Here is a 26,955-nt window from a genome sequence, read left to right on the forward strand (position 1 = left end):
TAACTCCTTAACCTTATCATGAGGAAATCTGTTCTCTCACTTTTCTTTACCACATCATACTGACGTACAGCTGTTGAAATGGGACAAAAATCAAGATGTTGGTTGTATTGGCTGTGTTTTGTACTTACATGACAGGCATTTTTCTGCTTAGGTAAGAGAGAACTGTTGATGGAATTTAGTAACATTAATAATTTTTCTTCTAAAAAAAATTAGTCTTCCGGACCAGAGAATATTCTATTAAAGCTGGAAATGTTGGGGGGAAAATTAGAATTACAATGTATTCCATGCTGTTGGAATTTTCCTTGTCCCATACTTGTAATTGCAGTGCAGTATTTTGTTCTGTACACAAATGCTGACAACTTTGTTTTTCTCTAATCTGAATAATTTCACATCAATCCGAAGCAGTAATATCCTCATGGGAATTGGCTTAAAGCAATGAAGGAAGCTTTCACCAAATGTTCTCCAAGAAAAGCTGATGTTTTGAATATAATTGGGAGACAGGCACGGCACTGAACCAGATATTCTGGGTTCCACATGGTGCAGTCTACAGAGACAAGCCAGATGTTTAGCACTACTGCTGATACCTTCGTGTCCATGGGGAATTTCACCATTTATTTGGAAAACAATTTATTAAAAAAAGTCCAAAAACCCAGCATATCAGCAGCATGTGGTTTGTTACAGCAAATGTGCAACCTAACGTGTTTGAGAATATCAGATTTCTTTTTTAAAAAGAAAGGCTTAAAAAGCATTCACACCATTCAGCTTCAAAAAGCACAGTCTTTGTTATCTAAAATAGACTGGGCCACTGCAGCCCAACTATTTCAGGTCATTATTAAAAAAAGGAGATTTGTAACAGCAGACATATTACAAAAGAGACTGTCAGATATAAGCACCCATAGGAATAATGTGTGGGGTCTTGCATGATCAAGAATAACTCCCACAGGATAAGATGAGAAATATGGGGCTGGACTTTTTATGCTTTCATGTTTTCTGTTCTGTGTGAAGACAATAGCTCTGGATTTTAAAAGTATGGACTTCTTTTCAGCAGGCTAAGGATACCTACAGTTTTAAAAGGTCACTGGAATTGGTTGTTCTTGAGTCTTCAGCCATCTTTTAAACAGACCAAAGCCAAATCACTGTAAATGGCACTGTAAATGGGTCTCCAATGCCACCAGAATATAAAGATAAAAGCAGAAGCTCTGGTACTGGCTGGCCACCCTGCATCAGTGACCCTGTTTCCAATGCCACCAGCCAAACCAAAGTTCTGTACACACATCCTACCTGCTGCGTTTTTCACCTTGGTCTAGAAGCTTACTACTATTTGCTATAAACCATTAGCCCAGCCTAGCTCCACAAAACACCAGACTGGGAGGGAAGCTCAGAGAATTACCCCTGTGGAAGAGGAACAACAAGGACTTTGCTGCTGGTTTATTATTGCGCTGTTCTGACTACAAACTCACCTACACTGGGTGCCTGTGTGGTGCCTTTCAGCCCCCTGACAAACTCAGCAGCTCTGGTTGTTGTGGCTGGCATACACCTCTCCATGGGGGCTGGATGCCACACTACCCCTTTAAGCATTACATACTGGAAAATGGAGCAGGGATCTCAAATGGCCTTTAGCCGTTAACCTCAGGAAGCAGCTTTAAAAATATTATTATTGTAGCTGTTAATAGTTTCCAAAAGGATGACTCCTAGGGCTGCAAGAGCTCATTGACTTCACACACACACATCCTTCTCCAAGGTTAAATGGGAATGGTTCGTGAACACACAGCTGAGAGCAGAATTACCTAATGAAGTGCACTTGCCCAAGCAAAGCCAGCTCAGACAGAGTTTTCTTGCAAACATAAAAAGGTGCTTTTAATGTGAAAACCTGCTTTTGTTCCCAGCTTGGAAATGTTTACGGGAAACTGTGCTTCTACGCTCTGGGACACGTGCATGCATAAATGCACAGAGCTCTGCTAGCATTTACATCATTGTGCTCTCAAGGGGGAAAAGGTCTGAAAAACAAACCTGTTTTTACAAAAGGACAGAAATTAAATTATCCAAGTTTGAGCATGTTAGTAACAGTGACAGCCAAAGGTACTTACCAAGTTAAATCCACTCTCTTGATAGGCTCCCCAAGAAACAAGGAACAAAAGTCAAAAGGAGGCATTTCCAAGGCAATACTGCAGAACTGGGCACTGAACTTCTCCAATCTAGTGATGAGAAAAGGGGGCATTAGGTAACAGCATTTTTTGGGGGAACTGGAGAGAAAAGGTGATGCTGAAGTGATGGACAGCATAACACCCATGGTGGCTAATTTGATAATAAATTCAGTTACTGTCACACGACAATTCCACATCATACAAAGACATTAAATAAGAATCCCTCTGAAAATCTCAACTAAAATTGCAGGAGTGACTCTTTTGACTTACACAGTAATTTTTTAAACCACCTCAGAGAGCAAGGCAGACAGTATTTTTACAGTTTCGTTAGAGCTGTGGAGTATCTTTCTGTGTATAGTGTAAGCTCCCTTTACTCTCTTCCTTTCTCTTCTTCTCATAGGTGGTGCTTCACTGGAATATCAATCATGGATGAAAGTTAATTTCCTTCATAAGAACCACTGTCAGCTAAATGTGCTCGCCTCTTACAAAGAAGAGCTCCAAAGTGCATAGAAGAGAAAACTGAAGAGAGACAATCACAGCTGCCCTGGAGAGTAAGATTCATGGTCTGCAACAGATCTTTCACATGACGCTAAATTACATATTACGAAAAGAAATAAAAAAAGACAACTATTTGTGTGCTTCTCATCCTCTGGGAGCCTGATCCCAGTCTGACTGACAGATCCTCAAAAATGCATCTCGAGAGCTTAGTGAACCCCTAAGAGCTGCTCTCCTGCCTTCCTGCATAACATGAGCCACAGAATTTCATCCAGGCATTGCTGTATCCACGCAGAACACGGTCTGACTAAATTAACAAAATGCAACATTTCTGACTGGATAACTGCCAACCCCCACCTTGAAAGTGTAATCAGATTGGATTGCCTACCTACATCCAGAATGTGAGCTAGGAAAGGTCCTGCTAAGCAATGCTTACAATTTTAGATTTGTATTTCTGGAGCTTTTTATCTCTTATTGAGCTCTTGAGAATACCTAAAACACAAGCATTATCTTCTACATCGTTTCTCACTATGCAACAAGAAAAAAATTATATTAGCAACACTCTAATGATCTGGTACAAAACAGAAGATTCATACATGATTACCTATGCTTAAACCACGAGGCAGTGAAGTACAAAGACAAAAGAGGCATCAAATCAGTATTATCATTAGATTAAAAAAAAAAAAAAATAGCAAGCAAACCATCCAAACATGTTTTGCTAAGCAGTGCTGTTTGGGAATACTCTCCTTGCTTTTCTAATGCTTTCCCATTAGGAGGAGGGTGGAATGCATGTGTTGATTTGACTAAAATTTCCTTCTACAAGGGCTGTTTGACTTCTAAGTAACACTGAAACACAAATAACCTCACTCGATTTACATACAAACTACTCTGATGAGCCAAACGCCTTCTGCTGGCAATAGCTGAAGCAACACAGGCTGTGACTGAAGCACTTCAGCTGTTCTGCTTCTTCCCCTGTTCAGATGCTTCCCATTCTGCAGGGAATGAGAGAATGGTTACACAGCATCAAGTTGGGGAGAAAATTCAGTAACTTTAAGTCTCTAAATGTCCAGTCCCAGCTTCTTTGTTAACATTTTGCTTCAGCAAAGTACTTCAGTGCTGATGACAGCGAGGGGAAGTGGCGGTGTTTGTTATCTGCCTTCTTTTAGTTATTCTGTGAAATTAAAAAAGGGAAATTGTTTATTGGTGCACAGTCAGTTTCCATCTAAAAGCTGAATCTGATTGCATTTTGATTTTACTTTTGATAGATTTCTGACAGAAAATACATCTTTGTTTTTAATTAATCCGTTCAGGAACCCTAACTCTGCATAGAAGCTCACGCTTTTTATGTAATTACTTCTAAAGGCTTTTTCCATCACAGCATGGCTATCTCTTCAGATTACTTATTCTGTTTCTTTTCCTCTGTTAGTCTTTGTTGATGGAAAGTCAGCTTTAGGCAGCGAATTCTGTAGGCAAGGCTGTCTGTTCCCTGGGAAGCCCCTCTGCAGAGTGAACTAAACAGCTTCACTCGATCCTCTTGAGTGGATCTGTACAATCCAGAAACGGTTACCAGCTTGGTGTACAGGCAAAGTGCCTCTCCATCCTTCCTCCTGTTTGCTGAGAGCTCTGTGTTTACAGAGAGAGGCAAAGCCATATCAAGAGCATTCTCTAAACACCAGAAGTGTAAAAAGAACTAGCACAACTCTCTAGTGCATCAGCTGCGACACTCACTCGGGAACCATTCTGTTCAGTATTTAATCCTAAGGTTCCTTTAGCAGCTTGTTCAATTATGGGATGAAAGAAATAAAGAGGAAAAAAGGGAAGGGAAAAAAGAGATACAATTAGCCCAGAGTTCCCATCACCACCACCATTCATCACCAGCCTTAAGAAATCAAAGCTCTTTATTCTCTCCCACTCATTCCACTTATGTTTAGCACTTCTATGTCAAATACAGCAGATTCAAAAGAAGTGATTGAGAAATACTTTTTCCTTGAGTAGCCCAACAATTCAAGTGCCGTTGTGAATGAAAGGAGCTCTCTTTGCCTTAGCTAAACTACACACAAGTACTAAAGCAACACACTCAGCGAGGCAGGAAAAAAGCCTCGCTCTTTCTCGGCAGATTATGAAAAAAAAGGTATAAGGAAAGGGCTTAACTCCAGGAAAGGCTGTTGATCCCATGAATGCGGGAGGGGACATGTTTGTGCTGCTTTCAGGGAGACCCTGACACTTGCAGCCTTTCCCTTTCTGCAGAGAAGGCTCTTGAAAATGTGAGTTAATCAGGTGTTAGGTGTGTGTGGTGGCACTGAGCTGTTTGTCACCCGTAGTTGGATCAGCCACGGGAGCTGGAGATGATGCCCCTCAGAAGGAACACACAGGTACCGTTCCCTCTGCAGCGCCGTGGAAAGGAGCAGCTGCCATTGTCACTGCACATCGCCCGCTGGAGCAGATACAAGGGAACCGCTGCCAGGATGAATCCCTCTCCTGCCTGTCGGAACATGCACAGGAAGGCTGCTCCTTGAGCAGCTTTTGCTACTTATCTCTATTTTTTGCCACAGAAGCCGTGTCTGCACAGGCAAGGGATCATATGCCAGAGTGAATGGGCTCTGATTAATGCAGATCATATCCAACAACCTTTCCGAGCTCCTTCTGGGCTGGCATGCTCCGTTAGTCTCCGAATGTCACAGAAAGGTATTTAAACCCACACAGGAGAGCAGGGATTAACAGGCAGGAAAACACACGGCCACCAGAGCAGCCACTGCAATCATGGCAAACATTGCACACCGTATTTCCACTGGCCCTCCCTTAACAGTGGTTGGGAACTGTACATGGACATTTACTTGGGATGGGAGCTGTAGATGCCAACTGAACCTGCCCTGCCCACTTCTGACAGCTTTGGACATCATTGACACCCAGAGCAGGACCTTGAGGCCTCAACTCCAAGGCCACCAATGCAGCCTCTGCACCACCAGGCTCAGGATGGAGTTGCACATGCTGCGACAAACCAACCTTAAAGCTCCTCCCATTCCGTGGTCCCTCTTTATAACTCTCCCATGTCCTCCTTGCCCCTGGATGCCCTCTCTAGGATATCTGTACCTCCCGTCTGATCCTGCTGGGGCTGCTTCAACTCACTGACTCGACAGAAAAGCACCACAGCAACAGAAAACTCTGAAACTTCACGCCCTGCTTGCCCACCTCTCCTCCCCTCAGAAACCCAGCAGGACTCCCCCAGCTCGCCCTCCAGAGCTGAGCCCCCGTGTTGCTCTGGGCTCTCTCCCTCCACGGGTGGCAGCCCTGGAGTCTGCACGGGGCAGCTGCTGATTCCAAGTTGTTTCTGGTGGATCAGGACCGCAATTTGTTTCCCTGCTTGTGCTTTTATTTCTGCTGTCACAGAGCGCCGCTGCTCTCCCTCGTTCCTCCACAAATCCCCACTGTTGGCTACATCATCATCTTAACCCAATGCTTTCTTCCTACTTTTGCAAGATTAAAAAAAAAAGCTTTTCCAGAGAACACAAAAATGTAAAGCAACGTTACAAAAGCAGACTTGTAGCAATATTTACAGATTTATAGTTACATGGCTGTTGCGCCTCCGGGTTAAAATCCAGGGGAGCACTTACTGTTTGGGATCCTGTGTTCCCATGGACCCATCCAAATGCCTGCTAGTAGGGATAGAAGGAAACAGTTCAGGGTGTGGTTAAGAGCTTATTGGAGTGGGTGAAGAGGACAGCTGCTGGGCACCCAAGGTGCCATCACCTCCCACCACCATTCTGCTCCAGCCCACCACAGGACGCAGGAGCACTCACATTTACTTGATTTCCAGGCATCAGGCTTGCAATTGTTAACTGCTGTCACTAACTGATTAGACACTGAGCAGTTCCAAAAATACCACTCTGGGGGTGACAATTTTCTGTCATGTGCAATCTGACATCTTCGGAAAAAAGTGGTTCCTGGACACATGCAGGCTTTTAGATATTAGCACCAACAATTATTTCTGCTTCACTTCTTACACTTTTTGTGAGTTTCAAATATTTAGAGTTCAGCTTGTTCAAAGATTTATTTTGCTTTATTTTTGATATTTGCTTTTTAACTGTCACACCTTCTTTATCACTGCTTTCAACATTCTGAGAACTTACATTTCAAACTTACTGAGAATGTATCAAGGGATTTGGTGCTGGTACTGATAGACAGATTCACTCCACAGTCATTTTCTTACCTTCAAATGCCATTGAGATGCCCTGGTTACAGTGCTCTCCTCAACTATTGCTCAGGTAGCCTAAGTCCATTTTTCTTGAATAAGTCTCCAGACAGACCAAACCAAAAACCTAATTATTTTTGCACATTTTTTCACATCAAAGGGACTTTTAAGTGCACAGAGATGGTAACAACACGTGGTTCCTGAGCTCCCTTTCCATTCTGGACATGCCACGCTTCTGCTTAATTCATAGTAAACCATGTACCAGAGGCTGATCTCCTGGTACAACCCAACAATTGCACTGACGTATGGGATGTCACAGTACGTGAGAAGGTCAGCATTTCAGCCTCACCACGCTTACACCCTCCTGGATATTAAAATATGGAGGGGTGAGTCTGCGGCCTCGAGGGCTGACCCGCTCTTCCTGAAGGTCCATAAATCAGCTCCCAGGACTGAGGCTCTGTGCCAGCAGGACACTTAATTATGGATTGGAGACACGTTTCAGGTGCAGGGCGAGGCGGAGAGCAGATGAACCTGTCCATGTAGACACAGCAATTCTGCAGAATGAAGCTGCTTCAACAAGAGGGCCTTGGGCACTCAAGGACTGTGCAGCCCAGCTTTTAGTTAGGTGTCAGAACACTGATTAAAAGGCGCTCACTTTGGCAAATGTCTTTGTTGTAGGCTCCTTTGCCACCGCCATCATCCAGACAACACACTACCCTTAACACACCTACCCAAGTTGCTGCTGGGCTTTGAAGCAACAAAGGGAAGAGATTCTCACAAACAGCTTTTGATTAAAATAGAAAATAACATCAACTCACATTAAAATATAATTCACTGCTTGTTTGATCCTTTGTTTTTAGTCTCATAAAAAAGCAATCATAATCTCTCACAGACTGTTGTTCCCCAGGAAAAAAGTGTATCACATTATGCACTGACTGCAAATGCCATTTTTAAATATTCAACACAGCTGTACTTGTGGAGACCTGACAGAGAAAATTCCCCTGCTCTCTCTTCCTCCTCATTCAGCAAATCAGGCAGAGGATTTTGAACATAAATTCAGACAGTATTTTCATAAATAGAATATTTCAGCAGTTAAGACTGTGGCTTTAAGCAGTCTCTCCGCACATTCTCTCCCTATGCCTTGCTGGAAATACATCAAACTCTTAAGCTGCTGCAATAATCTCTAAGAGACAAAACAGATGGAAAAAATAATGGGAAAAAGTAACTTACAAGCAAGATGTTGGCAACACAAACCCAATGCTTCTGTTCTTTACCTAAATGTTTAGACTTGCAGCAGGCAAAACCAAAATAAAATTGTTTTTGTTTTAAATACGTGGCACATTTTATATAGAGTACACTTTTCATATAAAAAAAAAAATGACACAGGGAAGAATTACTCTAATTAAACAAAATACTTCAATATTATTCACTAGCTTTTGCCAAGAACCCCCAGAAAGAAAGAAGGCCATACGTACATGTGCAGACATTGCAGTCCTCCAATGCCTGCAGCACAGAGCCCCAGCCTCATACAGAGGGTCCTGAAGGGCACAGGGTGTAGGGCAGTCCCCAAGTGCTCCTACCATGGTCAGTGCTGGGGTGAGCTCGTGGGGATCCCCCGAGGCCAGGGAATGCAGAACACCTCCCTCCTGCATGGAAAAGCAAGTCAGGGTTATGGTGGGAACAACTGCGTGGATCAGGCATGGAGCTGCTTGCAAGGAGCCTGGAAGAGCACCAGTTTTTATTCCTTTTATTACCTTGTCTCCCCATTACACACCTTACCCTGTGTTGTCTTACCCCAGTGGCCCTGGTTTTGCCATTCTAATTCCCCTTTTTCGGTATTTATTGGACGCTTTTCTCGATCATCAGCGGTTTCCTGAGTCCCCGTTTTTTTATTTGTAAGATTTCTCCACTTCTCACACTGTTATTTTGTTATTGCAGCCACAAATTACTATTAGCCTGGAGAGCTTGGACTTTCTCTTTGATTTCTAGATGGTTCCTGCAGTTTCCTTTATTTCTGTTCTGTTTGTGCCACTTTGTGGCCAGGATAGGCCACCTGCTTGGGCACTATTTGGGTATCAGTACCCTCTCACGCTGCTGTCTCAAAGCACACAGCCAGGACAGGCTGCTTGTGTAACTCTAATGTGTATTATGAACTTGCAGTGAGATGTATCAACTTGCTGAAGGACATAAGACTAAAAATGGCAAAATATATACCTAAGGATCCCTGCACAATCTCAGACCTACAGACTTAAATTCTTGCAGAATGTTTAAAGATATGCAGCTAATACCTTGAAAGAAATGCATTTTATGGAATCTATTTTGACTAAGAAGTGGGAAAAAAAGAAATTAGAATTAGGGACATGGAAGCCCATACTGATATGTAAGTAAAAATGTGTGCATGTTTGCATGTAAAATCATGCAGCTTAAAAGCACACACAGCTTTGGGGGTTTTTGGTTACTTGGTTTTAATCTTTTCCAAGTCATGGTCCTCAAATTGGGTTTTCTATAATTGGTTTTAGCTGAGCTATACTGCATTGAATTTAGAAACCTTAAATCTTCTTCATCTTATGTTGTTTTTTGGAGATGAATACTATAATAAATTTCATTTCATACTGGTAACAAGCTCAAGAGTTGAGCTAAATATTTACTGTTAGGAAAAATGTAATGCTTTTCTTTTTGAAGCAGAGCAGCTACAATACCGCCTGTAAATGTTTGTCATTTTTATTTCAGTATTAATAACCCTGTTTTTATGACCTCATTCAAGAAGCCCACAAGAAGCTGGCTGTTCTTTTTCTATCATGTTTGTGCCCTTTACATCATTTCCTACTTCTAATAACTAATGATGATAGGTAATTACTTAACAGATGGTAAAAGCTCTTTAATTGCTTTTAAGGACTACTGAGCTCTGCTGCATTTTGGGAGCATTAACTTCTGTGACTTTCCATCTTCCTCGGGTCATTCCAAGTTTGTTCAGCCATCATTAAATATTCAAGGACTTGGGATTTTTATTTTTTTTTTTAATCCAGAACTGGAGGTTAGTAACATGCTGCTTCAAACCATTGTTATTTCAAATACATTTCTTTTGTGAGGCCACTCTTAACACCGAGAAACCACGAGCCTTCTCTTTTCTCCCCGGGGGTGATGAGCACAGCAGCCTGTGCAGCCCAGGGCATCTGACCTTTAGTTACCAGAGACGCAGCTCTCTCTCTTTCCTGTAGCAACAAACTGTCACATCATTAACAGGAGGCTGGGGGGGAAAAAATCAAACCTTAAAACTCAAAGGGGCTGGTCTCATTAATGTCCCTACGCTGCATTTACATTATCTCCTGAGTTACACAGGCAGGAGAAATTCCACATCAGAGAGGGCAAAAGTGAGAGATGAAATTCATAGTTTAACACACACAGAGTTAGTGACCCTCTCTATAATTCCCTTGAGTAACTTTGAGTGCACTTTGAGTAAGTTGCACTTTAACCATGGTAAGTGCTGGCCTAATTAGTCAGACACACTGCACAACACCAGCAACTCTGCTGCTGCTTTTCCAGTTCTAACAGCTGTTTGTCTGGGTCTGTTTGGAAATGCGTACGAGGGGCTGTGGCTAAAGACACAGAATTGACTAAAAAAAAATGGACTGCAGCACAAATTAGCAAAGACTACGTCTAGAAACAAATAATTCATTTTTATGATTGCCACTCAAATAAACTCTTGCATTTTGCATGAGACTGTTAAGTTGGAAATAATAAACAAATAAAGTTAGTAGGATTTCTTCAGCTTTAGGATCAAACAGCCCTCCTGGTATATAGCTACGGTTACAAATGATTAGGCTGTACATTTCTCATCTGATGCAAAGAGCTGCACACAGATTACTGGACACACCACATACGAGCTCTGGTTAAGTGTGCCCAGAAGTATAATGCACTGCTAAAAATAAATGTTTATGACTGGTTTGTTGCTTAAAATAAAATAGGTAGATAATATAACAAATGGATTATAAAATGGAGGTTGTGAAACTTCTACTTAAAGGAATATTGCAAATATCCCTCTCTATTTCTCACCCTCATATGTCAGTGTGTATTTATACTGCTGCAGCTGTCCATCCCTGTGTGGCACTCAGTGGCATTGCCACCTCCTTGCCATTCAGTCAGTGATTTAATATTTCAGAAACAGCTCCTGAGGTCAAATAATGCATTTGTTCTCATAACTTGTTCTCATAACTAAGAGAAGTGCAGCGTGGCGTGCTGATTTTCCTCTGCATAGCTCTAAATTGCTCCGAGCACAGGTATCAACCTCCCATTTGTGTGCACTGAACCCGAGTGCCTCCTGCAACGCTGCAATTTTAGTTTGGATTGAGAAGAAAATGATAGTGGTTTGCCCAATGAAAACCCAAACGTGACCTCAACTTGTATTTTGTTCGATAATCTCCAGAACATTTAGTAAACTGCTGTTCTGAAGGGATTATGCTCACACACAGAGTGATACTTATAATCATCACCATACAAAAATGGACCCACTAGGTATTAATTTCTGATATACTAAGCACTTCCTTTGCAGTTCCTTTGTCATCTGGCATCACTGTACCATAAATTTAGAGTGTTGCCGCATTGTTTTGTACCATGACTCTTTATGATTTAGCAATTCTAGGCCGATACAGCTGATTGTATGAGCCATTTGCATTTTCTGCTCTTTAGGAAGATAACAGATACAATCTAAAAACTTTTAAAATAGCACTATCTTTGCACAGCTTAATAAATTGTTATGAATAAGCAAAATCCTCGATCATGTTACACTCTAAATTAGCCTGGGCTTTACATGAGTTTGTAACAGATAAGGAAAAAAAAATGACTAAAACTGAGAACAAACCAACTGTAAGTCTGGGAAGGTTCCACGTGGGAGGAAGCTCCAGGAAGTGTCCATGCCTGAAATGCAAGGGAGAGAACTTGTGCCCCAAAAAATTCTTCCAAGATGCTTTTTAAAAAAATATTTTTTAAAATTAATCTCAGAAATAATTATTTTTATATTTTAAATATACTGGTGAATCAAGCAAATTCATGCCATGAGACTGCATAAATAGTAGTTAGATGTAATATACAGTATTTACTCTTGCAGCCTGAGAAAAGAAATGTAGTTCCTCTTCCATAACAGATTTTAAAAGCTGAAGCAGAAAACAGATCCTTTCCTTGCCTAAAAAAATGTACAAGGGGTACTGCTAGAAAATTGAGTCTTCCTCGTGCTCTTTGAAGTCCTCCAAAATGCACTAAAAGCAAGCACTTTGCAGGAGGCTCCCTGAAGCTGACAGGATTAGACCTGGGAATGGTCTATCGCCTTAGTTCCAGTCCATGACTCCCAATCCCAGCCAGAGCACTAAGCTCATTCCCAGCAAACCACGGGCTTGCCATCAGCCTCAGAGTGCCAGGTCATGGCCATTTCTGAGACAAAGCACAACCCTGAAGCATTCCAGGCTTGCCATCCTTGATAAAAGCAAAACATATGCAGGAAGGGGAAACAAAGAAGCACCTATGGTTTAATTAAGGGCTGAAAAGCCACAGGTTTCTTCTGGTATTTGAGCTAATCACAATATAAAATTATCACTTGGTAAGATTTTTTGGATTTGCTGCAGCTTCATGGCTCTAGCAGAAAGCATGTACAGGGATGCGTTTTCAAGGTTCTTGGCTAATGGGTTTCTGTATGTCTTCATCATATTTATTTGGATTGAAACAATAATATTAGAACTGCTTCCACAGCCTCTGGGTACTCCAGCACACAACTTGCACTACAGCAAAACTCTCTCACTACTAAAACAGGACCTCTGGCAATTTGTAGTTACAAAGAAAGTGTATTTTCAGAAGGCAAAATAAGCATGTTGATGTTATTAAACATGACAGTGGGTCAGTCTGGGGACAGGTCAAAAAACTGAGCTGGAGAAAACATAAGTAAATAATCCATATTCCCATCACCTGTCCCACTAAAATTTGTTAAAGCACTGCTGGAAGTCATCTCTGAGCCAATGGTGTAATTTATTCTAGAGAAGATAAGAGAGACATCAACACTTGACTGGCAGAGCCCCCACTGCATGGTCCGGGATTCTCCCCCCACACCAGGCATCTGCTTGAAGCATACTTGGATTTGCTATCTCCTTTCCAAGGACTTCTGGGAAGTGAGAGGAAAGGAGATCTCACCTTACAAAGAGCTGGTTGCACTTGAGATCTCTGGACTCAGGGGCCCTCTGGAGTTTGCTGGTGCAGAAGTACCCACGGGGAGCAGGGACAGTTCCTGCGGACCACTTCATCCTGAGGAAGAAAGATGGGGAAAAACTCAGTCCTCAGGTGGTTTGACAGAAATGAAAGTACAAGAACGGCTATTTTTCATCCTTTGGTTGGAACCAAAAAAGTTCTCATGAGCCAAATAATGCACCACGAGGATCAGGTCAAACTCAATAGATCCTGTTAAGATTTTTGTCCTCATGACAAGTGAGTGAGTGAGTGTAGGGAAATACTTAAGTAATGCTTCTGTGGAAAGGTATCTGAGAAAAATATCAAGCACTGCTGCCAAAGTACTGTGAAAGTTTGCAAATCCAAAGGCTTTGATAGAAGACTTCAAGACTGTGAAATAAACTTTACAGTTTTATTCATCATCCCAATAATCCTCACCAAACAGAGGCTGTGAATCTTCTGCAGACTGGGAGGTTAAGGAGAAGAATAAAATGTTGGTAGTAACATGAAACTATGTTTCATCTACATTTTTATACTCTTTAAATTTTTTTTTTAAACTTGATTCCACTCTAGTGGAAGGAAAAATAATTAGGAAGAAGGAAAAATCAGCTTAAGTGAAATCAATACTTGATTGTTAGGTAGCAGCTGGGATTCTGACGGTCTGGTGCTTAAACAAACCTACATGGTGCCTTCAGGAGCTCCACAGTGCAACCACCATCTGTAACTCTGGAGCTAAAGGAATAGCAGGATGGGAAATAAATGATAGGAAGTAAAGAGAACTCATGGTATTATAGGTTTACCCCCTTTTCTTTCTCTATTTAATTTTCCAGGGGTTAAGTGACTAAAGAAAAGATAGAAACAGATTGTCATTTATTCTGGTTGGGTTTTTTTCAGCTAAACTTTAAATTTTTATAAAAGGTACAGCATCATTGTTGCTGTGTCTATACCAGCACCACCTTCATCTCACTGAACTGCATACAAGTGCATTTACATTTAAAGAAGCAATCTTTCTTATCCTGATGATGTGAAATAACAAGCATTTTGGAATGAAATGGTAGTTTTTTATTTTTAGGAACCTGCATATAACATTACATCCCATAGTCTTAGTCTGTACAATTAATATTATCCATCTGATGAAAAGGAAACTCTATTTTTACTGGCAATAACAAAGAAATTCAGACCAGGAAAATACAATATGCTTTTTTCAGAAAGGTCCCATCTATGGATGAGAATTTCTTACTATAGGAAAATGGTTCTAAAACCTCGTTACTGAAAAAAACAGTTATCTTGGAAAAAAGGATCAGGCAATTTTCTTTAAAGCTCAACCATTATGAAGTGTGTTTGGGTTTTTTTTAATCCTTGGAAATCCACCTTCTCCTCTAGCAGCTTGGAGCTTTTTTTCTCCTTATATTAAGTAAGGATAGATTTTCTTACTTATATAAAAAGCCTGTGGAAAGAAAAATCCTGCTTAATTCTTCACAGCAGATCTTTGAGCACAGACGTCCATAGAGCGACTCTACACTGCTCTGAAAAATGGGAATGAAGTTCTGGGTGCAGCTTACAGACTTGGGTTCTGCTCTAGAGAGATACCTTAAGCAGATAAGGATGAATCTTATTAAGCTAAATCCTTTCATATCTGCCCTTGGAGTCTGGGACAGGTTGAATGTGATTTCAGGAAAGATCGTATCTGAGCTTCGGACTTTAAAAGCACTGAGAAAAACACACATGCCCATTCAAACCTCTTTTTGATCTGGGAATACAAACCGTGGCCTGTGCCACTGTGTGAGCAGAGGATGGGGCACCAGGACACACCTCTGGAAACAGCTGGAGAAATTTAAGACTTCCATGCTGCTGAAAATAGCAATATTATTTGCCCAGCGGGTGCTTAATTTTCTTTGAGCAATGTTTTGTTCTTTAGCTGTCTCTAGCATTTGATTTGGGAAAATGAACTGCTGTGTGGCTGACAGATGTTTGAGTGAAATCACGGATCATGATTTGGGGAAAATGATGGATAACATTCTTCACCCATTTACTTAAGGTGTTTTTTCCTCATTAAAAATGTATTTCATGCAAACTGAGTGCACCATATAATCTTGTAGCTATGCAAGTAAAATTCACTTTTGGATTAAGAATACAACTCTTTAGCTTGCATGCAGAGGCATGAAGTCATCTATCTTAGTAGCTTTAGCTTGTGAAAGACAGAGGGACCAGAATGAGGAGTGCAGAATCATGGTATGGGTAGATGTGTGTGCAATACAGATGCATTCTGGCTTTCCTGGAGACTGGGGGAGGCAAGAACACAGGCTCTTGAACCTCCTTCCACCAGGAGACGGCTATCTGTGTTGCCTCCTAAAGATCTTATCAGTATACCCAGCCTAAGTATCTTGCATTTCAATGATTCTCTTGGGATAACACCAATCAGACCAATCAGCAGAGATCAGTTCCTTACCTTCTCACCTCTGTCTGTTGGTGGTGCCTTTCCTAGACTTGCATTAAACCGGGACTTTGGGAAGCTGGGGTTATACTGTAGTTCTGGGTGTGGGCAGTCTGTAACCCAGTGGTGTCTGGAAGGCTTCATACTTCCCAAGCCTAAATTAATAATACCAACCCATTATTAAATGACCACTGGAAAAGGATACAGCAACAAGAAAGCCATTTCGTAAGAGCACACAAAAATAATTACCCTAATTCATTTCTATCCAGGGAAAATGCACTTTAAATCTCATGGGAAAATGGGGTCTTTCGGGCTGCAACACCCTTCTCCTAATTCAAGGTTCACAGGACTTACTGAGTGAGAGCTTCCAGCATTCTGCCATACTCTGAACTTAACTAGAGATGTGAAAATACTGGTTTGCCAATTACCAGGCAGGGCATTTCCCCTGACTGCTCACAGATTAAGTGTCACAAAAATGTATCAGTTCTGAATGTTTCTCACTGGAGCATCATGTAAACACTTGCAGAAAGGGAAAAGCAGGAAAACTTTGAATTATAAACAAAAGAATTTGAATAATCACGATCAAGATTCAGAAAACGGTGCTTGTAAATAAGCACAAAATATTTCCATAGACCCAGGAATTGTGATGATAAAGTGCTCAGAAATGTTCTGCCAGAGGGCTATGTTTTCCCCTTCAAGAAGTTTTGATCCAGCAGCAGCCATATGCTTTAATTTACTGGTTTATGCTCATTTCAGTGACATTTTGCTTCTGATAAGAAAAATCTAAGTGATCTAAAAATCTATGTGATGTTTCAAAATGAGTTTTCACTTAAAATGTATAATACATATGTGCAAACAGATTTTGATTTTGTGAAAACTTCTCCAGCAATATAGTAACAACAGGAAAATAAGCAGGAACCGTGAAAGGAGAAGAATAAATTGCCACTGAAGGAGACTGGGGCTTGGGGTCATGGAAGACCTTCACTGTTGTTAGACAATTATCTTTTCCACTGGCCAGGCAACATTATTGCTTTTGGTCAGCATGTAGGGACCGGATATGCATGTTCCTGATTCTGCCTCACTGAAAGGGAATGAAATAAATGATCTGTTGAGAAAACTTCCCATTACAAATTTCTTTAGTTTTATGCTTTTTATAAGAAATAACGAAATTCTTGAGTTACTGATTTCACAGACTAGTTTTTTTGGACCTACTCCATAAAAACAACGGTGATTACAGAGTATTCTGAAACTCTGTTTCCATATAAGCTGGAGATATTAAAATAGACATGCTCAAATACATGTTACTCTGAATAAATGAAATCAGGTTGTATTTACAAGACTGCAGTAAAATATTTGCATTGGCATTAGGAAAACATTTGGGGAAATTCCCAGGTCTACCTGGGATGCAGGACTTCCTGACTCTACATTATAGTGCGGGATTTGATTGTCTGTCTGTAGGCGAATGTCATGGCCAGGTCATCAGTAACAAGTCTCCAACCAGGTTCTAGTGAAAGATTCATAGACTTGAACTGATCCCTGCTTCTGATCCCGGTTTTGAACCCGTGGAGTCTTTCAATGTACAGCTTTAAGCAAACTTGGTGCTGTTCTAAGCAACTTTGGATATCAATACTTTTGAGAATGAAAAAGGGAAATTGTTCTTTGACCCTGATTTATGAAATAACTTGCACTCTTTTTAACCCATAAAGAGTGCATTCATTTTTGTCTTATGGAAAAAGTCAATTATGATATTTTGCCAGGGATGTTCTTTCCAATGAGATTCAGCTACTGCCATCTATTGATATATATTGTGAAGGGTCACTGTGAAAGTGCACATCTTCCCTGTACCTTTTCTTAGAGGACTGTAAAATATCAGGGGTGAGAAAAGGACACTGAAAGAATGCTTCTCCTTCCCAGCAGTGAAAAGCAGGGATTTGGAACTGGAAGAAAATATCAGGAGTAGTCTGAGGGTGGGGTAAAGGCATGTGCAGATTTTGTTTTAGAGGTACATTTTCCAACAAGGAGGGTAATATCCACACATATAGGGGTGATCTGTCACTAAATGACTTCTCTAAAAACCAGTCTGAGATGTGTAGCTGTGTTTTCCTCATTAGCTCATATTTAGATGAGTTGGTCAATGTTCAGCTCTTTAACATCAGCCCAACCTCACCGGACATGAAAATCCTCCAAGCCTTTGGACAAGAGCCTATTTCCAACCATCTGTGGAAGGAATGCACTGACCTGAATTAATTAACTGAAATTAAGCCAGTTTTTCAAAGGGATGAGACCAAAGCAGGAGATGCACTGAATTGGAATAAAAAATGAGTTGTGGCTTCCAGCAAAGCCCTGACTATGTGACAGGGAGCAAATTGTGAACTTGAGGAAAGCAGCTCTGGCAGAGTGACCTCATGGGAGTGGAGGAGAAAGCAGGGAAGGGGCCAAGGTAGCATTTAGTAATTTCTTGTTGCTGTGTATCCCAGCAAAATACTGCCATCCCTCAATCCTTCTTTTGGTTTCCCTGGTGCTGAGCAGCAAACAGTCATTATCTCCTCCAGTCTAAGACCCAGGGTCTGACAGCTGTATAATAGACCTAAGGGCTTTTTCAATGTTATGCCTTTCCCTTTCTCAAATAAACAACAAGGCTACTGCCTGGCTTTCATGAACATTTCTTCTCTCACTGTGTCTTTTACCTCTGATCTTGCAAAAATAAGAATTCTTCCCTTCTGAAAATGAGCTTACCTTGTCTAAACAGAAATCTGCTTTATTAATTTGTTCTCAGATGAGATACAAAATATCCACTGCACACTTCCTGCACTATGTCAGCATCTTGCTAATTACTTATGCAATTCTTCTTTTTTTTTTTTTTAAATGAGACATATTGGGGAGAGGCAGAGTCTGTCTTCGGTTACTCATTTCATTTACTCAAATCACAGCTTTCCAACCCAATACTGCAAAACAAGCCCTCCAAGGTAAATTCGGAAGTCTGCTGTGTTACGATCCCCTAAGTATAATGCAACTAGAGCCATGCCATGAATGACTAACACTTTAGAAGCAATTATTTCATGACGAGGTGAATTTCTACCTCACAACAAATGTTTCTCAGGTTTTTGTGTGCTGGTGCTAAGAACATCAGACAGATTAAACAAGCATTTATAATCATGAAGGGAAACCAGAGATATCTTACTCTTGTTGGAGGCAGCTGAACTGGGGCAGCGGGGAACTGGAAGGTAACGGAGACCTGAAGGCTCCCTGTGTCCCCTGGATCAGGCTCTTCAAAGCTTGTTGATCCTGTTGTCCATGGCCAGGCTCTCCTGGATGAGAACACCACTGCAGTGCAGCGTGGCACAGAAGCGTGATGGACACTGAGAAAATGAAGGGAATTAGCATTAACAAGCCAGTTAGCTGCTCTATGAGAGAGTGCTAAAGGCATGGATGTCTGATGTCAAGACTGTTTCTCAGGGAATTACAACCACCTATTGTCTACTAGGAATACACAAGTCATATGCATTGTTACCCAGTTTGGCTATTTTTTTAATTTATGGTATTGCAGTACTTTGATAATGGGTCAAAAGCTGAGTTACAGGTCCTAAAGCTCCCCGGTTACCTTGTGTGAAATATAAAAATAAAAATAAATAGTGCATTATTGCTAGTTCAATAAAATGCTATGCAAGAATTATAGGTCTTTTCCACTTGAAAATGGAGCTCCACACTTCTGGGGTGACATTCCCATTCCAAGGACTGTAAGCTCACCACAGGCATTTTCCTCCTCTCATTACTGCCCTGTTTCCCTTTCCAAACAAAAGTTACACTAGTTACTATTGTAACAGCCTGCACATAATCTGCTGAGAATAAATACCCATGTAATGAGCCTGAAATGATATGGTAATTTCTTAATTCAAAATAATTACATGGCTATTTGTGCCCTCCAAAATAAGGTATTACTTATTCAGCCCAAACAAATTGCTGTTTGCCCAGGTTTTGAACTCTGGTAAACAGTGGTGCAGCAGTCATGTGCATACTGAATCCTGAGACAATTTTATGTTAGATGTTTACATACACAAAATTGGAAACAAATATTTGTCAAGGCAACAAGCAGCTTTTAGCACAACCAAAGGAAAAAAACCAAACCAGAAAGCCCTTGGAAATAGGAGGAAAACTTGGCCAAGTCAGAATGCTACAAGGGCACCAGCTGGCTCAAAGTTACCCAAGTGCTCTCTGAAACATCTCACAAGCTTGAAAATGCTAGATAAGAGGATGGGAATCGTTTAGTTTATTTTGGCTTGTCATTTGTGTCTGAGTGCCTATCTCCCTGTGTCACCTGGAGATACAGATAGGAAAGCCACCACAGAAATGAAAATGGAAGGAGGAAAGGTAAGGAGGAGTGAGGGCAGACAGACCTTCAAGCCATTGATTCCAGCCAGCTTTCCTCGAGTCAATAAAACATCTTCCACTGGCTTTGACGAGGGCTGAGCAGGCCTAGACTTCAGAGCATTAATGAAAGATTTAAAATCCTCTCCTTGTGAGCAGTAGTAAAAGGCTCTCCATGAATGTGAATAATGTGAGCTGCAGTCATGACTATTGACTTCTCAAATTTCATGCTCTCTCAGACTGCAAAAAAGACTGTTAATGAAGGACTTGGAATTGGACTGATGCTGCTTTGTAGAGGAAGGCAGAAGCCTTCAACACCCAGAGTGGAGATCAAGTACCTCACAGACACCCACTGAGTGAAGCACATGAGTGGACTAAATGGAGTGCACTACTTTTTATCTGAGATTATTAAATATTTGGGCCTGGAATGAAAATTAAATCCACACTTGATTTTCTACTCCTCTATTATACAGCTACACATCAAACACACTACGTTGAGTTTCATAGAAAAGAATAGGCAAACGGAAGAAGCAAGATGTTCAGAGGTTCACAGATTACAAAGAAATAATATATACTCTATTCTAACAAGGATTTGCAACTTACAACAGGGTGGTCCAAAGGGTATGATGAATCAAACACAACCACTGTTCGGCTTCCAGAAGCATCTTGCATCTGCTAAGAGTCATCTGATGTTGTAGACCTGCAAGAAAGCAGAAAACACAAGATTTTCTAACATAGGTGCCAAAATAGTAAAGCTTCATGTGACTTCAGTGGTAGCCTTCATTTTATGCATACTTTGAAATTTTTGTTTCAGCATTAAGTATCTCTTTATCTATTCATATATTATAGCTGGACTATTCCAATACTTTCACTTAACATCCCTGCTGCAGAAAAATCAGCATTGTACCCTCTGCTTCATTTGCTGAAGGTGTTCAAGGTGCAATTTTGAACACTTGACCATACCAGAAAAATTGCAGCTTTCTATAGCATCAGTAGAGTTATCATTAAAATCCCTCATCACTGTCTTGCATTGTTTGGAAACAAGCCACATGTAAGAGTACAACACAACACCATGTGCTGGACTATTTATTTAATTGTTTACCCAGAAACCAGATTTTTTCTCTCATTATTTGTATTTCTCAGGGCTCAGGAAGCAGGTTAGGTGCAGTGAAAGGTTGTCTTCCTGGAAGCAGTTTTCTGGTTGCTTTCTCTGAGGTTGTGTCATGAGGCTGAAGCGTCCTATAGCCCCTTCCTGTGGCCAACTGCTTCCGGGCTGCTTTCTGCTCTTTCGTGCCAGGTCAGTTTAATTCAGCCTTGCTCTTTGCTAGGGCTGCCTTGCCATTCTGCACACCAGCATTGGTTTAGGTGCTCTTGATGCTAAATTAATTGCATATTTCCAAGAGAACATTGTGAAGCTCTCTACAATTTTCGATATGGATTCTTTAAAGCACCACAAGAGGAGAAAAACCCAACCACAGGGTCCAACATTCGAAATCCTGGTACAAGCAGCAGTGCATGCAGGTGCTGACGTCCATTCTGAGTGATGATGCCCAGATTACATTAAACACATCAGCTAAAACGCTGGCTTTTATTCTAATGTAAGCGTCATTATATCCACTCGGATAAATTTATTTATCCATCTCAATGATATTGCTTGTTTCAGCTTGCTTGGTTTTAATTCAGGCCTGAGCTGCTCTGCAATCATTTGTTCAAGTTTATAACGCTACACGTTGTTCCCTAATAGCTTCATTTTGCTGAATTTCCATTTATTACTGTCACTATTACAGCAGGATTTAAATTTTTGTAACTTGCCTATCCTAGCATGAATGTAATTTCATTGACATTTAACACTGATCCTGAAGGCTCCTCTTTGACTGTTTGTCACCTAAAGATCAAATACTTTTGCTGCTGACTTTTAAAATCAATTATAATCTTGCAGGATTTGGCTCAGAGGATAACCCAAAGTGAAAGGCGGGGAGTGTTAAGAGAGAGGGTTTCCCAATGCATCACATGAGATTGATTTTTCATGTGCAGAAACAAAAGGTCTGCTAATGAGGAAAGAAAGAAAAGGAAATAAAAAATCCAAATCCCTTAAAACAAACAAAAAATCCCCAACCCAGAGTCTTTTCTATGATACTTGAAAAATATGAATAAATCTGTTTTTCAGTCATTGAAATTTTAGAATCTGTTGTAAAAGAATTAAACACCCATCAGTAAATCCCTTTATTTAATATTACAAAAATTTACATTTAAAATCTATTTAAACTACAATTTATCATTTTAATAACAATATTCCTCTCTCTGCTTTCCAATATTCATAGTTTCATAAAGTGGATCTCAACTAAATCTCCAAGTTCAATAAAAAAATTGAGGCAAACTGAAGTACTGTGCTGGGTGATTTTCCATCAAGAGATAAACAGATAAAAGCCTTCACTTTCAGAGTCGTTTCTTGTCTGTATAAATGACAAATACAGATTAATGGAATCCTCAGAAAAAGAATAATAGAGTATCTTAATGGAATGAGCAAATGTTTCCTTGAAAATACCCTTTCACACTACGCACCGTAATTGTTCTTTAAATTCCCAGCGAGAGCATACATTTGCCTCACACTCTGAATTAGGTTGAAAAACATTTTAAGGTACCGAATTTGAAAACTGTTGGAGGAATTATTCACATATGGGTAAGCAGGAGGGCCACTAAAACCAGATTAAAATTAAATATATTTTAAAGGCAGACTTTAACAGCGTACTGAATAATCACATAAAACAGACATTAAAATGCACGATCTTGTGTAGCAGCTCTTGGTGATTGCTGTTGTTTGACCAATAATTGGGAGAAGCTGGGGGAAAGGCAGAGCCAGAAGGCAGAAACATGTGATGGGAAGTAACTCTGGGGAAGGTGGAGGAGCTACAGACAGAAAACCTGCCGAAGTTAAGGCAAGGCCAGATGGGCTGGCAGACAAGCCCAAGGTAATATAATTGCTTACCTGGGAGTGTGTGTGAGCCAGAATCCGCAGGATTGTCCTTTCCTTGTCTTTCCCAGCTGCACAGTGCTCCAGGTATCCTCTCCTCAGCCCTTCTGCTTTTCAGCCTCTACTCCTCATGCTGAGAACCTCCCTGTTAATGAGAAAATAGCCATTTCAGGAGCAAGCCAGAAGTTCCTGGGGGACACAGGGCGACCTTTCCAGATGGATATATTGACATGGAATTCAATTTATGAACTATTAACACATAATTTTGCATAAAAATTACATCTCAAAGTATTTTCCTAACGACAAAGTTTTCTTCAGAAAATTGAGTACTGGGGTCTGCTTTAACCACATTGAAACAATATATTATATTAAACTGGACAAGACATTCTACTTGAAAAACAATGATTGTCAACTGTGTTTTCTTAGAATACTTCTTTCTGGGAATGTTTTTAGCACAAGAACTCCAACTTGCTGCAGAGTTGTGCACGTCATTATCTGGCTACACATATTCCAATTATTTCATCCTGGGAGAGGTGTTTATCAGCCTCACAGAGAAAACTCGAGGCCAGGCAATAATGGCCACAGGAAGGCTCAAAACTGAAAGAAAAGGAACCAGATCACTTGCAGTGCTTAAGTGCAGTCAAAAATGCCAGAACAAATTATGTCAAAATATGTTTCCAAATCAATGTTCTTTGAAATCTCCATGCACTGAAGGCAGATTTTAAAATTTTGTCTTCTCTGGAAATAAAAAAACCCACTGAAATATCCAAGGGGTTGCAACGTGCAATTTCCTCTCATCTGCTTGTGTCTATGCCCCATGTTAGGACACAGCCTCAATAATGGTGGCCCTTAGCAGTGAGGCTAAGGGTAAAACAGTTAAAAAGTTCTAACTTGGGCTCCACAGGAAAATGACAGACATGAATCTGGGGAACCCTATCAGTGCAATGAAAGTTTTACTTGGGGTAGAATCTTTGTAATTGAAATCTAAATACAAATAAACATATGTGTAATGTAACTGTTAATGCACATACAAGACACTAAAAGCAAAATCACAAAGATGTTCTGTTGTCAGAGCTCAGCATTAATTTACTTTCCAATTCCAGTCAATTTGTTATCACAAATGCTTTCAATTAAAATGTTTTATTTGATACAGGGTGAATTAAATCAATCTTTTTATTCTGATGATAGAAATGCACTTAGCAGAATATAAAATAGTGATTTAATGGCTACTTAATGGTCTGAAGCTTTAAATGAACAAATCATAAATTAAGGCTTTTGTAGCCTTTTATGCTTTCCCATTTGGATCCTAAAAAAACAATTTGCATTCATTATGTAGGTCTAATATAGAATATCTTGCTCCCCAGTGACATTCAGCTGCATTCCAGTATTTGTCACGAGAGTGCGCTTGACAGTGCTGCCTTTGCAAGAGCTTTTAGTGTAAGGCGTGGGACACAGCCCTTCCTTGGACAGAATGATTTCAAACTTCTCCAGGTGACTCTGAATCTGCTCTAACATCCAGATTGAATCACACTAAATCCATTTCTTTGTCTGCAGTTCACTTCATCATCTCAGACCAGGCAGTAGGGATGGATCTTTGAAACCTGCTATGAAAACTGAGCACAGAACCTGGGTAAGTAAATCGTAAGTTTGCAGTGAGACTGTATGAAAGAAATTCCTTCCCAAAAGTCTTGGCAAACATTGCTACTTGAATCAGATCCACGAGCCAGTCTCCCCTTCTTCCTGAGTCACTGTTGATTACAGCACATCAGTAATTTAGCAGCTAGGAAAAAAACCATTAAAAATAACTTCACACGCACTCACACATATATTTATGTGAGTTTTTAAAGATTCATCTTGGGTTAAAAATATAATTTTTGGATTAAAGTATTTTGAATGAAAAAAAAATCTGAAAAGAAATAGTCAAAGCTAAAAAAAAAAAGAAAATCCCTTAGTGTTTTCTCTCTGAATATAGTCTGAACTTCCAAAACAATTTATAGTATTTTTCGTTCAAAATACCTGATCCAGTGCATTCTACAAGCGGAAAGTTTTTAAACACTATTACCAAAAGGAAAAATAACTGTTCTAACAATTTAATTCCATTTCCTGGGGCTTTTTTCCTCTTCTGTGCATTCTGTGCTACTCCCTTTCCCTTTAGCACTGGTACCTGCCAAGAGGGCACATTGGGCTGGCCTCAGTGGTGCCACAAACGGGCTCTGTCTGGTAGCTGGGCCTTAATGCGACGTGTTTGCATTTCCCCCTGTGCTGCACGTTAGGGATCACCATGATTTTACAGCCACTGTCATCTCCAGGTCATTTCAGTCATTTCTGCCTCCTGTGCAGTTTCTTCCCATTAAGGAGCTGGGTTTGCAATAATTCTCCCCTGACCAATTACTTTGGGAAGCACCATTGTGCCTTTCCTCTTGTTCCCACTCTTAGATCCATTTTCAGCTTTTTCCATGTTGGAAGCCTACCAGGATTATATAATGACAATATTAGTATCTCAAATGGTACCTGAGAGCTTACATCCTCCTATTTCAAAACCTCATTATATTTTTAAAAAATAATAAATAACCCCATTTTAATGTCACATAAATTTATATGTGAACCCTCTGTCACGAAAAACTGGTCCAGCTGCCTCTGGGACTGTCAGCACAGTAAATAGATGGCATCAATAAAACAAGCTCAACCAAACAACATAATTCTCCACTTTTCAGGGGGGGAAAAAAAAGCTGCAGCAGCAGCATCTCATGCAGTCTGATTTTTGATTAAAGAACCAAAACAAACCAGTGAAAAAACAACAAAACTTACTATGAGGCCTTCAGAAATCCATCTGCTTAGACTCTTCATATCTCTGTCACCTGGTAGGGACTTTGATATTTTAAATGAATTGGTCTGTGGTAGCCCACAAAAAAAGAAATTTGCATAAAAATCAAGGGCTATTAAATGTTCTGACTAGCATTCAAGCACTTCTGCTGAATTCACAGATCACAAATACTGGAGCAGAGTAAATTAGAGATGTGACAGCTGAACTACTATTGGGGTGTTAATGCACACCAGTCCTGTAAGCGAGTTTTCTGGAGAGGTTAAAGCTTAACTAACTTTTTACACTAAGAAAGGCTAACTGCATATTTTGTGACTTCCAGATCACTTCCATGTGTTGTGCTTCTTTATGCAGGCAGCCCTTTCTCCTGCTGGTGAGCCAAGCAAATGTTGAATCCAGACACCGAATGTATCTTCAAATAACTACTGAATTTATTACTGAGTAAAAGCAGGTTTCCTATCACTACCCTCACACCTCCTTCCCAGTACAAGTATTTCTAAAGTAAAATAATGCATGTAATGGCACCCTAGCACACAAGATTTCTTCCAGTCAGGAGGAAATTTCATGTAATGATACTGTAGATTGTGTAATAAGTGTTTCATGAGAAGTCAAAATTACAGGGCTCCTTGTCTAAGCATCTTAGGAGTATTGTGTTCTCAAAATACAGAGGATTAACCCTAAAAGACCCCAAACTTCTCTTTAGCAAGTTGTGCTTCAACAGTGAGATTCTTCCAGAGCTGCTGCTTTCTTCGTGACTTTCTTTTCTCATTTCCATCTCACTACTCTGCCCCTAATCCCTTCTACCTTCATCACCCTTCCTTCCTCTGAGTTTGGGTTATCTCAGAGCCCAGGTTATACAGAGACTTGTTTTAAAGCACTGGAACATGTCAAAGGGGTTCAGATATTCTGACACGTGGGTTTTATGCGTGGAAGTACCACTGCAACTGATCCTTCAAGGGAGAAGTATCATGGTAGGTGGAAGAGCCAAAGTCCAGTCATGCAAACAGTTCCATTACCAATTTACCCCGAAGTGACTGGAACTCTTTAGGCACACTACATATTACTGTGTTTTGCATAGTTTAAAAGGACCATTGTTACCTCCCAAGCTGCTCATGAGCCAACAGAAAACATTGCTGAAGCAGCTCTTACCTTAACTTTAGACCAGGTTCTTTCTGAAACAATTGTGCACCCTGGTTTCAGGGGAATCTGACTTCCCGACCTTGATGTTGTTCCAGCATGGAGTCAGACCATGCCTGGGAACTCCTCCCTGGTTCCACAGGGCAAACACATGCTGCAAAATCCTGGCTCCAGTAGCATTTTGGCAAGAAA

At 40.5% G+C, this 26,955-nt stretch overlaps 1 long non-coding RNA gene across 8 annotated transcripts in view; it reads right to left on the bottom strand.

The window, feature by feature from the left end:
• LOC116444072 overlaps positions 1-26,955 on the bottom strand; it is a 73,568-nt gene that overhangs the window by 26,020 nt on the left and 20,593 nt on the right. For 7 of the 8 annotated variants that reach the window (XR_004240197.1, XR_004240203.1, XR_004240200.1 and 4 more), the window contains exons 6-13: positions 22,821-22,950; positions 20,438-20,534; positions 18,651-18,828; positions 15,485-15,624; positions 13,003-13,113; positions 11,687-11,742; positions 8,304-8,474; positions 2,088-2,195 (exon numbers count right to left, since the gene is read on the bottom strand). This is a non-coding gene — a long non-coding RNA (uncharacterized LOC116444072). The remainder of the gene's footprint in view (positions 1-2,087; positions 2,196-8,303; positions 8,475-11,686; positions 11,743-13,002; positions 13,114-15,484; positions 15,625-18,650; positions 18,829-20,437; positions 20,535-22,820; positions 22,951-26,955) is intronic. The other variant, XR_004240198.1, reaches the window with a different exon arrangement.

The sequence above is a fragment of the Corvus moneduloides genome, chromosome 5 (assembly GCF_009650955.1).
Source record: "Corvus moneduloides isolate bCorMon1 chromosome 5, bCorMon1.pri, whole genome shotgun sequence".
NCBI classification, from domain to species: Eukaryota; Metazoa; Chordata; class Aves; order Passeriformes; family Corvidae; genus Corvus; species Corvus moneduloides.